The sequence below is a fragment of the Hydra vulgaris genome, chromosome 07 (genome assembly GCF_038396675.1).
Source record: "Hydra vulgaris chromosome 07, alternate assembly HydraT2T_AEP".
In the NCBI taxonomy this organism is placed as follows: Eukaryota; Metazoa; Cnidaria; class Hydrozoa; order Anthoathecata; family Hydridae; genus Hydra; species Hydra vulgaris.
This window is the reverse complement of record NC_088926.1, coordinates 21,655,001-21,668,305: the sequence shown is the minus strand read 5'-3', so window position 1 is coordinate 21,668,305 and position 13,305 is coordinate 21,655,001. Positions and strand designations below refer to the sequence as shown.

General features: G+C 27.9%; 1 protein-coding gene across 2 annotated transcripts in view; it reads right to left on the bottom strand.

Annotated features, from left to right (window-relative positions):
• LOC136082344 (uncharacterized) overlaps window positions 1-13,305 on the bottom strand; it is a 158,260-nt gene that overhangs the window by 105,335 nt on the left and 39,620 nt on the right. The window contains exons 2-3 of one of the 2 annotated variants that reach the window (XM_065801349.1): window positions 10,284-10,340; window positions 9,237-9,288 (exon numbers count right to left, since the gene is read on the bottom strand). The gene's annotated coding sequence lies outside the window, so the exon portion shown is untranslated. The remainder of the gene's footprint in view (window positions 1-9,236; window positions 9,289-10,283; window positions 10,341-13,305) is intronic. The other variant, XM_065801348.1, reaches the window with a different exon arrangement.

Sequence of the window (13,305 nt, the reverse complement as noted above, 5' to 3'; positions counted from 1 at the left end):
GCTTGTTTATGTCAGAAAAACGTTTACTAAAATGCTTTTTCATCCAAAAAAACTTCAAAAATGGTATCAAAAAGTCAAGCGCAAACCTAGATTTCAATCAGTATCTTAACACAAAAATAGAAGTCTTAAATCTGAAAGTAGAAGAACTAAAAGAAAAAGGAAAATCATGTATCTGCTCATTAATGATTGATGAAATAGCATTTCAAAAGAAAATAGAATGAGATCCTAGTGGGCAACTATGAAAAATTAAAAATTACGCCATCTTTCAATCAGACCGTCATGCGTAAACTGCCGCCGGCATGCCAGTGCTGGTCCACTGTACAACCTTAAGCGGTTTGACGCCGTTGCATTAACGGATTAAAGGTGCGCTTTATTTTTACTTTTTGTTAACTTGCTGCAGTCGGTTTAAGAGTGAAAAATGCCATGCTAGGACCGGTTAGAACATCGTAGTTCGCTGGAGTTTTACTTTTTACGCTGGAGTTTTACTGTTAGTTTTACTAACATAAAGCCAGAACTTGTATACACCGCACTAAATAAGACATTATGATCTTAATAATAATAATAGTAATAATAACAATAATAACAATAACAATAATAACAATAATAATAATAACAATAATATAATAATAAAATAAAGTAATTATAATCTCAACCCTTCAGATAAAAAATTACCTTATTCTGTTATGCCAATTCTACCTCAATATTTTAAGCTTCTTAACTTGATATTCGTCCTTTTTATAACTACCAATTTCATACTTACTCTAACTTATTCTAACTTACTAACTTAGTCTTTTTTTTGTATTTTCACGTAGGAGTTGACGACCTGATATGTTCCAAATAGTGACTAGACTTTTGTTCTAGTTGCAAACATTATTGAACAGATGCCTAAAATACCTGTCAAATAGATCCTTTTAAGGAATGAATTTAAATACGACATGTTCAAATTATAGAAATTGGTTGTATTGTTGAAAGATATTTAGAGATGCTAAACAAGATGATTCCTCTAAACATGATTTCTTAATTTCTAACTTGTTTTTTATTTATGTTTTGAAAGAAAATCGTATTAAGATTAGCAGTTTCTAAAGAAGTTTCATAACACTTTTGAAAAAATAACAACAACAAAAAAAAAAAATCAAAAAAAAATCAGAAAACCCTCAGCACTGAAATAGTTACAGTTTTTTTAAATAAATGAAGGCACTTTAAAATCAAATACCAAGACAATATTAACTTTATTATTTAAAAAATAACACAATCTAAACAGTTTCTGGATTTTTTCAATCAATCATTATCAATCAATGAAGATGTGCCTGCACTACGAGGAAAGGTCTAAGCACGTTTTAGTGCTAATCAAATTGTAGATGACCACCTTAAAATAATAAATTAAAATAATAAACCTTAACATAATAACTTTTTTGTTGAGTTTTTGAACAGCTTAACTTTTAACTTTTAACAAACTAAAAATTTAGATATTGTTGAAAAATTAAAAATTGGATGTGTAATTATGCTTATCAGAAATTTAAATCACAAAGCCGGGCTATGCAATTGTAACAAACTGAAAGTTTGTGCTCTTTGAAATAATTATATTAATGCAGAGGTTTTGACAGGTGTTTCCGGTGGCAAGCAGGTAATTGTTTCTCAAGTTTAGAAAAACTTTTTTTTAAGACTTATTATAGTTTTAATGTTAGTCACTGCATATTTTATTATGTTTACATTGTAACTATTTATAATAATTAGTTATATTTAATAACTTTTTTTATATAAAAATTTAAACATTATTTTATTAAATTCTTCTTTTTTTTAGATGGTTTTATACCATAAAACTTATATATGATTTGTAAACTTATATATGATTTGAAACTTACTGTATTATTCATAGTCAACAGTTTGAAAGAATTCAGAATTCTATATAATTGAGGTAAAAATAGTTTCGTTTACTGGAATCATTGCAAAACCAGTTTTGTAGTTTTTGATTTTATAGCTATTTTTTAGTACTATGCCGTGTCATTAACAAAATTATACTTGTTATAATTTAAATAAGTTATTTAATGACTCACGATGATTTGTTTTATGTCTTTTCAACTTTTAAACGCAGTGCCATAGAAATGCTGGCAACCTATCTTTATTGATTAACTCTCAATAAAGGGACAAATTAATGGAACCCTGTATGTTAGTATTAAAATTATATGTATTGCGAGTATTATTATTATAATTTTTAGCATTTATTGATTTGAAGCATTTATTTATTGAAGTCTTTATGTCGTTGACTAAATAATATCGATAAAAAAATGTTATTATAGGCTTATTTACCAATAACCCAGAATACGGGTTGCTCACAGCTTATTCTAATAAAAATCTAAATCATGTTCTTATTAAAAAAAAGAATAACTTATATTCAAATATTAAAAGCTTGTTAAAGTCAGTTGACAATTTTTTAAACTTGAATTTTTCGATATTTAAAAATACTTAATTATAAAAGAAAATTCTAAAAACGTATTAGTTCACTAATAAGCCTTTCTTTAAACTAAATTTTATCTACAAGTGTTGTGGGAAATGATTAAACGTTTCCAGTGACACTAATGAATTCACTCATTTGTTTATACTTGTTTTTTTATCATATGACTGGAAATATATCATTTACAAATATGATCCTTTTTATATAAAATTCACAATCACAAACTATTATATTAATAACTTTAAATAAATGTAACTACATTGGCGCAATTTTCCAATACCTTCACGAAGACCGCATTATTACAAATACATTAATGTTAATATTAAGATACAATTTTATGTCTGGAATCTAATTTTGCCCGTCTAGGTACTCTTTTAAGGGTTTCGACTTTTTCATTAATTTTCACGTTCTTTTTAGATTCAATTATTCTCTCTGCCTCATAATCGATTTCCGAGTCACACATCAGTTGAATTGGTTGTTCAATCACATAACTATTTCCCGATCGTGTTTTTAAACCACGCGTAGCCTCGTCTTTTCCTTTAATTTCGCCTTCAACAAGTCCAATATTGAGAAGTGCTATATTTTTTACAACCTCTTTAATAAGCACTATAGTTTTAACAATTGACAATTTTACGTTACTTCCTTTATTACTTGTTTGTTTTCATTCTTCCCTTGCATGTACATATTCGCTCATACAGCATTTTCTCATACGAGTCTTACAGTTTTTCATAAACTTGGCTCTCGATATTGCATATTCCGACTGTGACTCTTCCATGACACCTCCAAAGATGCTTTTTATCCTGCTTAAGTTCCATATCGGCTTATAGCACAACAGACCGTTGCAGAAGTTTACTATTGACGGCTTCCGCTTCTATCGTCTCCTACGTTTTTATTGGTCTAACTACTTTTTCTTTATTAAGACAATTATAAATGAACCTTTCATCCTTGATGATATCCTTAAAAATATTTCAATAATTATATTTACTCCACAATTCTTAAAACGTGCGATTTTCTTTTATTTCTTCAGTTACCATACAGACGTTATCCTTTACAGTTATACTTTCATATATTGTGTCATATAAATTATAAAAATATTCCCAATTGGTTTGGCCAATTTTCTTTATGACTCAAACATATTGGATCATTTAACCACAAGCTTGACAGCTTCATCTAACACACTCCTCTTGTTCTAAGATCGCTTGGGTTTTCTTTTGTCGGGACATAAAGTCATTTTTCTTCTCCATTTAATAAGATCTACTGAACTCGGTTTCAACAAAGATGCATGCACATACTGCCAATTTACTTGCATTTGAAAATCCGTGGAGATCTTGTTAAATAACTCTTTTGGACACAGTCTCCGAGGAATCAAAATAGTTCATTTGTTGCTTGTTACCTTGATCCAAGTATGCCATTCTTCCAAAAGTTCCATTGGAATTAGATAATCCCATCCAAGTTTTAATAAGCATAGTCAACGTCAAAAACACTATTGATTGCGGATAGAACTTTTCTTTTTGTTAAAATTTCTTTTGTTTCGGTTGTTGATGCAAAAAGTAAATTCAATTGACATTTGATCCGTTTTCTTGTTTCAAGGATGTCCAAGTATTTTTGTTGATTTGTCATCAACATTAATTGAAATCCTTCTTCATTCAAGATTTGTGTTCATTAGTATTTAAACTTAAAAGCTGTTCTTACCTTTCTCCAACCGCCTGCAGATCATCGACATGAGTATCTACTTCCAAAGAAAAGATTGTTTTTAGATAAACAACCATGTATTTTAATAAATTTTTTTTAATGGTAGCGCCTGGAATATACGGACTTGAGCTGGAACAAAAAATTACCATTGTATATTGAAGCTCGATCAATTTCTTTTTCTTTAGTCTTCACGCCAAAGTAATCGTTGTACGTCACTTCACATCTCGTTAATTCAAATTCGTGGAAATGCTTTCCTAATGTCAGCTAAAACGCAGAGTTTGTTCATCCGATTTCGTATTAGAATGTCTAATATTAGGGGTTGCAGCAATGGTCCCATTTCCAGACAATCGTTTAACGAAAGTAATTGAGCATCTTTTATTGCTAAACAATCATTAAACTCGTATCTTTGTTGACTCAGCATTTTCCTTGATTACAGCTTGATAAGAAGTGCAGTGAAAAATTTCTCTCGTAGGTTTTTCTGCCACTGTTTCATGTATTCCCTGACCGATCTGTTCCATCATTATATCATTATACTGTTCTAGTTTATTAGGATTTTTTCAATTGCATTGTTGTACTTTTTTAATCTTTTAAAAGCTAGAACCCTGTTGTTTGGTAGTTCACAAAACCTGTTTTCCTTGGAATACTAGTTTTATAATAACCTTTGTTTGTTTGGTGTAGCTTTTTGCTAAAGTCTTGGTGGAACATTGTTTCCTTGTTTCTGTGTGACAATCCAAGTACTTTATGACTACACATTTGCTCTAACTCCTCACGACCAGTGTTCAATAATAATCCCTTTTCAATACCAGAACTTAATTCCATTTGTCTCCCAGAAAGAGTTAATTCAGCTTTGGAATGTTTATCCGGATTTTTTCCAAGAACCACCGGTTCTGTAGTTTTTATTTCGTTGATAATCAGCAACGAGTATTATGAGAACAGGTTGTATTTCATCATTTCTCTATCTTACTAAATTTCAGTCTCCTCAGGCTCGCAAATTACTTTTTTACTTTCTTGATTATCAGATTAGGTAAAAATGTCAGTATTTCTTTTTCTTCATTGATGCATTCAATCTTGATGCGAAACTCCGTTATTGTTATTGCTTCTAGCGTTTCATTATATATTTCCACACGTTTTTTTACCATTACATATAGTTGTTCAATGGTTTTATATTCCCTTCTTGCGGGTTTCATTTTTAGTTTTGTTATCAAGTTTGTACATATATAAGAATTTCCAGCACCCGTATATATCCAACATTATCCTTGCTTATCACAATTTGCTTTTGAAAGGGTGAACAGTTGCACTCGCATTGAAAATCGTTACCCTGGTTTCTTTTTTATTTTTCATTTTATCGTCCATTGTTGCATTTTTGTTTTGATAAATTGTCGTGTGATGTTTTTTGTTACAGTTTTTGCATCCTCTTGATTCAAAATTTTCTGCGGAATGTCCATAACCAATGCATTTGTAGCATAATGTTTTGTTTTTTAAAGTCTCTATGCGTCTAGCAACGTTTAACACTTTTACACAACCTTTACTTCTGTAAATTTGTATCTTACTGTAAATACATTATTTTTATTAACACTTGTAATCATTGATTTATCATAATTACCACTGTCTTGCTTGAATGCAGTAATTTGGTTTTCATAAGACTTTGACTATACGTTTGCATTGTTGTTATCGTATTTTATTTATTCAGAGTTGAAATCTGAGTATTTTGCAACTGGTCCAAGTTTATTGATTGGTAATACAAAAATAATTCATCAGTTTGTAGTTTTTGCATCGTTTTTAATGTTCGTACTGTTCTTGCAAGATTAATATAAAAATCTTAAATTTCTTTGATTTTGTGCGTTTTGTGTAAAGCCGTCATTCCTTCAAGATCTTTAATCAACGTTTTGTGAATCCAAATATCTTTTCCATAAGTGTCTTGTAATATACGCTTTACTTTTTCGTATCCTTCCAATGAGTGTGGTAAATCAAATATATCCTCTCTCGGTTTTCCTTTGACGAGTTTCATTAAGTAATTAAATTTGTTAGAGTTATCGACCTCCACCGAGTATCCAAAATCGTAACCAGTCTTTATAATCGCCATCAAATTTTGTAATAGTATACTTTTTAAGATTAACGGGTTGTTGAGCAGATTCGTTCTCGTTTCTAAATGATTTACGCAATGTTTCTGTTTTTTTGTTTCTTTAGATACCATTCTTCTTTGTTTTGAAGTTTTCGCAATGAAGCTTGTTATGCTTTTTTTATGAATTATTAACTGCTGTTCCATAATTTTTTTTCCTTACTCGAATCTTTTGACGCGTTTGTCTTGGTTTATTATACCCAATTTGTTTACCATTTCGTTTTTAATTGCATTGCTGCTTTAACTTCTGTTATTGGTTTTGATAGCCATTATTCAACAGTATTGATGCTTTTGCAGTCATCCAGCATTCTTCTACTCAGCTTCTTTTTTTGCCATTTTAAACCTTGTCAATAAATTTGTTATTTTGTCTAAAGTCAAGATTATGCTTGATTTGTCACTGCTTGTTGTGTTGCGTTCTATGCATTTAACATTTATGTTCAACATGTTGATTTCCCTCTAATAATTTTGCTCTTGATCCATTTTGATTATTTGTAGGCTCCGTTGGTCTTTGTAGGGTTGCCATTATTTAAGTGTAGGGAGTTATTAAATGTCTTCCAGTGACACTAATGAATTCACTCGTTTGTTTATAGTTGTTGTACTATTATCTGACTGCGTATACATTATTTACAAATATCATAACTTTTATGTAAAATTCAGAACCGCAAAAATTGTATTGATAACTTTAAATAAAAGTAATTACGTTGATAAGTGGTTTGAAATAATATAAAATTGGCATTATTATCAGGTTTGCAAAAATCTAGCAGCTGCTCAAAGTTGTCATTTTTAAAAGAACAATTACTTTGTTAAAAAGCAAAAATTTCAAATTTAAATTCATTTCTTAAACCACATCTGTGAACTTTCATATATTATATATCAATCGGAAGAATATTAAAAAAGCTTTTAGAGATCAATGTAAAATAATTTATAAAGTTACATTTTGTTCTGTAAAAAGCAGAGAAAGATAACTTTTTGGTGTAGGAAATGATAGCATACTTGAATGTGATTTTTTATTAAATTCTCTATGTTTCTGTAGAAATCTGAATACGTATGGTTAAACTTTGACCCATCTGCTTTTAATCCAATATAGGTTGTTGCCCCCCGGACCCGCCTAAGAACAACTATTTTCAATTTAAAATGTTGCTATTTAAATTGCTTTGTTTTTTTTTACAGAAAACATGACAGTCGTTTTCAACCAAACTGCGCGATATAGTCATCAAAAGATATGATTGTGGTAACTTTAAGACCTACTATTAATATAAAGTCAAAATACTTTCTTTAAATCAATAAAAACACAAAATCATCTGCAACTTTAAAGAATTTAGAAAAAAAATTTTTTTTGATTTAAAATTGTGTAAATAAACAATAAAGTACAAATTGTCTTAAATAAAGTTTAAGAATAAAGATTTTGTTTCCATTGTGACTGGTGATGTTATTAAAATGTCGAAATGTTTAAAATTTTTGGAGAAGAGAAATGTTATGAAAATTGAAAGTGCTCAAGAAAAAAGAGTTAGAAAAAAAAAAGATTAACATTACAAACCACGTACAAACAAAATATAAAGGATGTTCAATACTCCGAGTATATCTTTCATAAAAAGCCATTTTCCTGCTAAGAAAATGTATTTAATTTTGACTTTAAAGAACTTGTATGGAAACTCTCAAACGAATTAGAAACGCCAGAGTTAAAGAAAGGGTGGCAGACATTGATATTTTAAGGAAAACAGGCTAAAAGAAGAGCAATTTCTGATCTCTCTTAAAAACTTGAAAATGATAAAAAGTATATTTTCGAAACAGCGAGATACACAGTCAAACAAATAGGTAATAAGAACTTAGAAAAAATGATCGTGTGCATTCTACAAGAAAACAACTGGTACTTGATATCAATAAAAATATTGACAAAGTAATAAAAAATATGTTTACAGAAAAGTGACTGATATTCTAGAATCTAAAAAAAAATGTAGACCAAATAATATTGACATCTCTGATCTGAAAAAAATGTAGACCAAATAATACTGACATCTCAAGAGGCAAATGCGCCATTATAAAATCGTCTCATACGTACAGTTCAAAGAATAATAATATCACTAGAAACACAATTATATCTAACATTACTAATAAAGAAAAGTGTGCTTCGGGCGAACACAACTCCTAATTCTGTTAAGTTTTTCTTGAACGACAAGTAAATGAACTTTCTTATATTATAATACGACAACCAAATAGAAAAAATGTTTCTAATATCATAAGCTCTTTATTTTTAACAGCCATTGATGGCAAAAAGATAGAGGCATGAAATTTTCAGTTAACCCGTCTGCCGCGGTGTCCAGTGACAATAACGTTAGTCTTTTTTAGAGGACCTTAACAACATGACTAAAACTAAAAAATTAGTTTTCTAAATATCTTAGATATATATAAAAAGTGAGAGAAATTTTTTACTATATGCACTATTATTATATGTACAACAATTAAGTTAAGAACTGTTTCGTTCAGAAATTATGACCAGAAGAAAAAATTATACTTTCATAAAGTTCTCTTACAAACTCGTTATGAAAATTTGAAGCTAATTTTTTGAATAAAATGAAGAGTACTAAATTGAGGATCATAGAAAGAGATCATTTTAGTTTATTGTAACCTTGTAGTTTGTGTTGGATTAACAAACAGCATAGGATGAACTCGCAATTTAGAAAAAAAAAAAAAAGGTTCCATTACTATAAGATGCTAACAGAAATAGTTATATAATATCTGATAAAATATCACAAGCTGTTTTTACATAAATAGCATAAACGGCATTTATCTTCGTCTCGCTTATTAATTTTTATTTTCATTTTCCAGATCTATGGTTAACACTAATAATAATATTAAAAAGTGACTAGGTAAAATTACTCAATAAAAAATTGTAAGCAACTTTACCCCAAATATAGCTTTTGATATTATGTTAATAAAATTGTAAAAAATAGTATTTAAAAGAAATATAAATACCATCTGTTTAAGTTAGGACTTTACCTGCTTGCTCTTCTGATGCTCCAAACGACTAAAGAAAGAATAAATAAATTTGTTATGTATGTACATATATATATCAAAACATATAAGAAAGAATCTGAATGTTTTTTCTACATTAACCTTGTTATTATCACGTCTTTACTAAACATTTTTTATTTTTAATAAAATCATTTATCATTTTGTTAGTCCTTAGCCTTGGCCTTGCCTTAAGGCCAAAAATTATGGCCTTGGTATTGGTCTTGAAACTGTTGGCCTTAGCCTTCGTCTTGGCCTTAAAAATTTGGCCTTGGCCTTGATTGTTTTGGCCTTCGCCTTCAAAAAAAAACATAAATTTAAGAATTAAAAGTTTTCATTCTTTATTTTTATGTAATTTTTTCATATATATCTACAACTATATTTTCTAATTGACTTCGTAGAACTTTTCGCATAACCTTGCCTAATTTTTACATTATGTGGTTTATTGTCAAAGCAATTGTAACCTGCAGTTTTATTAAAAATTGGCTTTAATATTAACCAATAAAGTTTAGGCCTATGGTCTTGAAAATATTTGCGCAGATCTTGGCCTTGAAACTCCAATTCTTGGACTTGACCTTAAAATTCTTGGCCTTGTCCTTGGCCTTGTCCTTGTATCTTTTGTTCTTGCTCTTGATCTTGGCCTTGAAATATGTAGCCTTGGCCTCGGCCTTGCTACTTTTGGCCTTGTTAACAACTCTAATCTCGCTACTTCTCTAAACTTGTTGCCAATATTTTTACAGTTTTTTGGTTTATTTCCTTTATAAACAGAACACAAGAATTAAAAATTGGTTAATCTAATCAATTATTTTAAAAATATATAAAGACAAAGGAAGAGTTTTTAAGGCTTAAAGATTAAGGTACAGTTTAAGTCAAAAAATCCTAATTCAAAGTCTAGATTTGCAATCTAAACTATATTCGCACCAAAAATAAAAAAAGAACTTTAAACGCACTTGATATTTATTTGATTTATTGTTTCATTATTATTTCTTTAAAAAAAAGTACTATTAGCACCTTTACAAGTTGCGGAAGATAACTTAAAACAGATGTACTTATCAGCGACTCCAAAAACTAAAACAGAATAACATAAAAGTTAATTGATAAATACTTGACATATGTTTCTTTTCATATTTATATATATATATATACATATATATATATATATATATATATATATATATATATATATATATATATATATATATATATATATATATATTTATATATATATATATATATATATATATATATATATGTATATATATGTATATATGTATATATATATATATATAAATATATACATATATATATATATATATATATATATATATATATATATATATATATATATATATATATATATGTATATATATATATATATATATATATATATATATAAATATATACATATATATATATATATATATATATATATATATATATATATATATATATATATATATATATATATATATATATATATATATATATATATATATATATATGTATATATATATATATATATATATATATATATAAATGTATGTAAAATATGTTAGTGTATTTTACAAATAGTGTGCTCAATGTTCTTAAAGAACAGAGCAATAATTAATTAGTAAAAAACACTTATCTAACTTTTATCTTTGACTTGAAGTTTCACCATTGCTGGATCATCAGGAAGAGTTACATGTATATATATACACACACACATATATATATATATATATATATATATATATATATATATATATATATGTTTCTATACATATATATATATACATATATATATATATATATACACATATATACATATATATATATATATTTAAATATATATATATATATATATATATATATATATATATATATATATATATATGTATATATATACACACACATGTATAAATTTATATATATATATATATATATACATATATATATATATATATACATATATATATATATATTTACATATATATATATATATATATATATATATATATATATATATATATATATATATATATATATCTATATATATATACATATATATATATATATATATATATATATATATATATATATATATATATATATATATATATATATATATATATATATATATATATAAATATATATTATACTTATATACTTTAATATATATAGGGGAGATGGGGGCGGATTGATCGCCGTAGCAGAGTTTTGAAAATTGCGCAGAACCTGAAAGGGATGTAAAAACTTATTAACTACGAAACACATGTAGAACTATCTGGCTTTTGGAATATATAAATATTTTGATTAAAAAAAATGATAAACATGAATAATTTTAACTTTTAAACAACCCTCTCAAAAGATCAATGTACCCCAAACTATGGGGTACTATGATCTCCGACTTGGGGTACATTGATCTTATATGCGTAATATTATCTAAACGTTTAACACTTCTGTAACTAAATCTTGTAAATAATTTAGTCAAAGGGTAATATTGAATAACATATAATACATCTAAATTTTTTAATTATTTTTTAAATATAGCGGTTAAACCCACTAGTCTAATTTTTAATTAAAAAATGTATAAATCACAGCAGCTATAAGCTACCCCCTTTATATACGTTTAAAACTTAACAACAACTTGAAATTTATAAGAACTGAAATATAAAGACTGAAATAAGAATACAACTTTTAAGTTTACAAAACTTGTTAAAAGTACAATATTTTGATTAAGAATATTTCATCATTTGTGAAAGTCAAGTTGTGAAGCAGCTTTTGGTTTACATTATTTTTTATTCCTAAGCAAGTAATTCTTAGTTTCTTTCTTATCTTTTGTGGAGACTTTTTGTTGATTTTTGGTTTGCTTCAAAATTTTCTTTTCGTTTGACAAACGAATTTCATTTCTGACAGGAGTATCAGTCAAGATCCTTGTTTTTAACTGCCTACTTTTAACATTTTTTTTTCTGGCAGATGCTTTTGGGTAAGGTTTTAAAACCTCAGGTGAGATTATAGAAGCAAAACTTGTTGACACTTTGTTTAAAATACTTGTTTCAATATACTATAGTACTATATACTATAATACTATAGTAAATAGTTATTTCAGACTCTATGTGATTAACATATGCTGGTATCATTTCAGATTCCATGTTGTTGACAGGAGTGATAGTAACTGTATCTGGAGCAGCTCTATCTGTAACTGATGATGGTAAATATTCGTCATCTTTGAAAATTTCAGAATTGAATGGCTTAATGCCAGCTACTCTAAATCCTGTCTGTATATTAGATGGTGAGAAAGCTTTTGTATACGGTTCTCGAACTATTGAAGCAATATCATAAATGGTCATTGGTCTTGCGTTTGAAACCATCCAATTATCACATGCAGAATTGTAAAACCTTTTCAATGGTCCAAAAACAGTTCTATCTAATGGCTGCAATTTATGGCTGCAATGGGGAGGAAAACTTATCATTGTAATTCCGTGTTGAATTGCAAGCTCCAAGCCTTTAACAGAAATATGACTTTCATGACAGTCGAGAAGTAACAAAACTGGAAATTCCTGAGAACAGTTTGAATATTTAACAAAATGTTTAATCCATTCTATGAAAATTTCTGAGTTCATCCAACCAGAAGGATTTGCAAATCCCACACATCCAGGAGGTCCTTCCTTAATCATGTAATCATGAAACTTTACCCTAGGAAAATAAACAATGGAGGAATGGAATTTCCAATAGCATTAGAGGCACAACATGCAGTTACCAATGTTCCTCGTTCTGCAGATGTGATTCTTCCAACTTGTTTGCTTCCTCTACCAGCTAAAACCTTTACCGGCTTTTGAACGGTTGTTAAACCAGTTTCATCAACATTATATATACAGTTAGGATTATATTTATATCGATTTCTTAACGTTTTAAGATTTTGAAAAAACTCTCTTACAGTGTGTTTGTTAAAAGCTGTTGATCGAGCGAAGCTCGTTGCTTCAGGTGTTCGTAGAGACAACTCTGGTTGTCTTTTCATAAAATTTTATTTTTGATCCATGATGATGGGCAT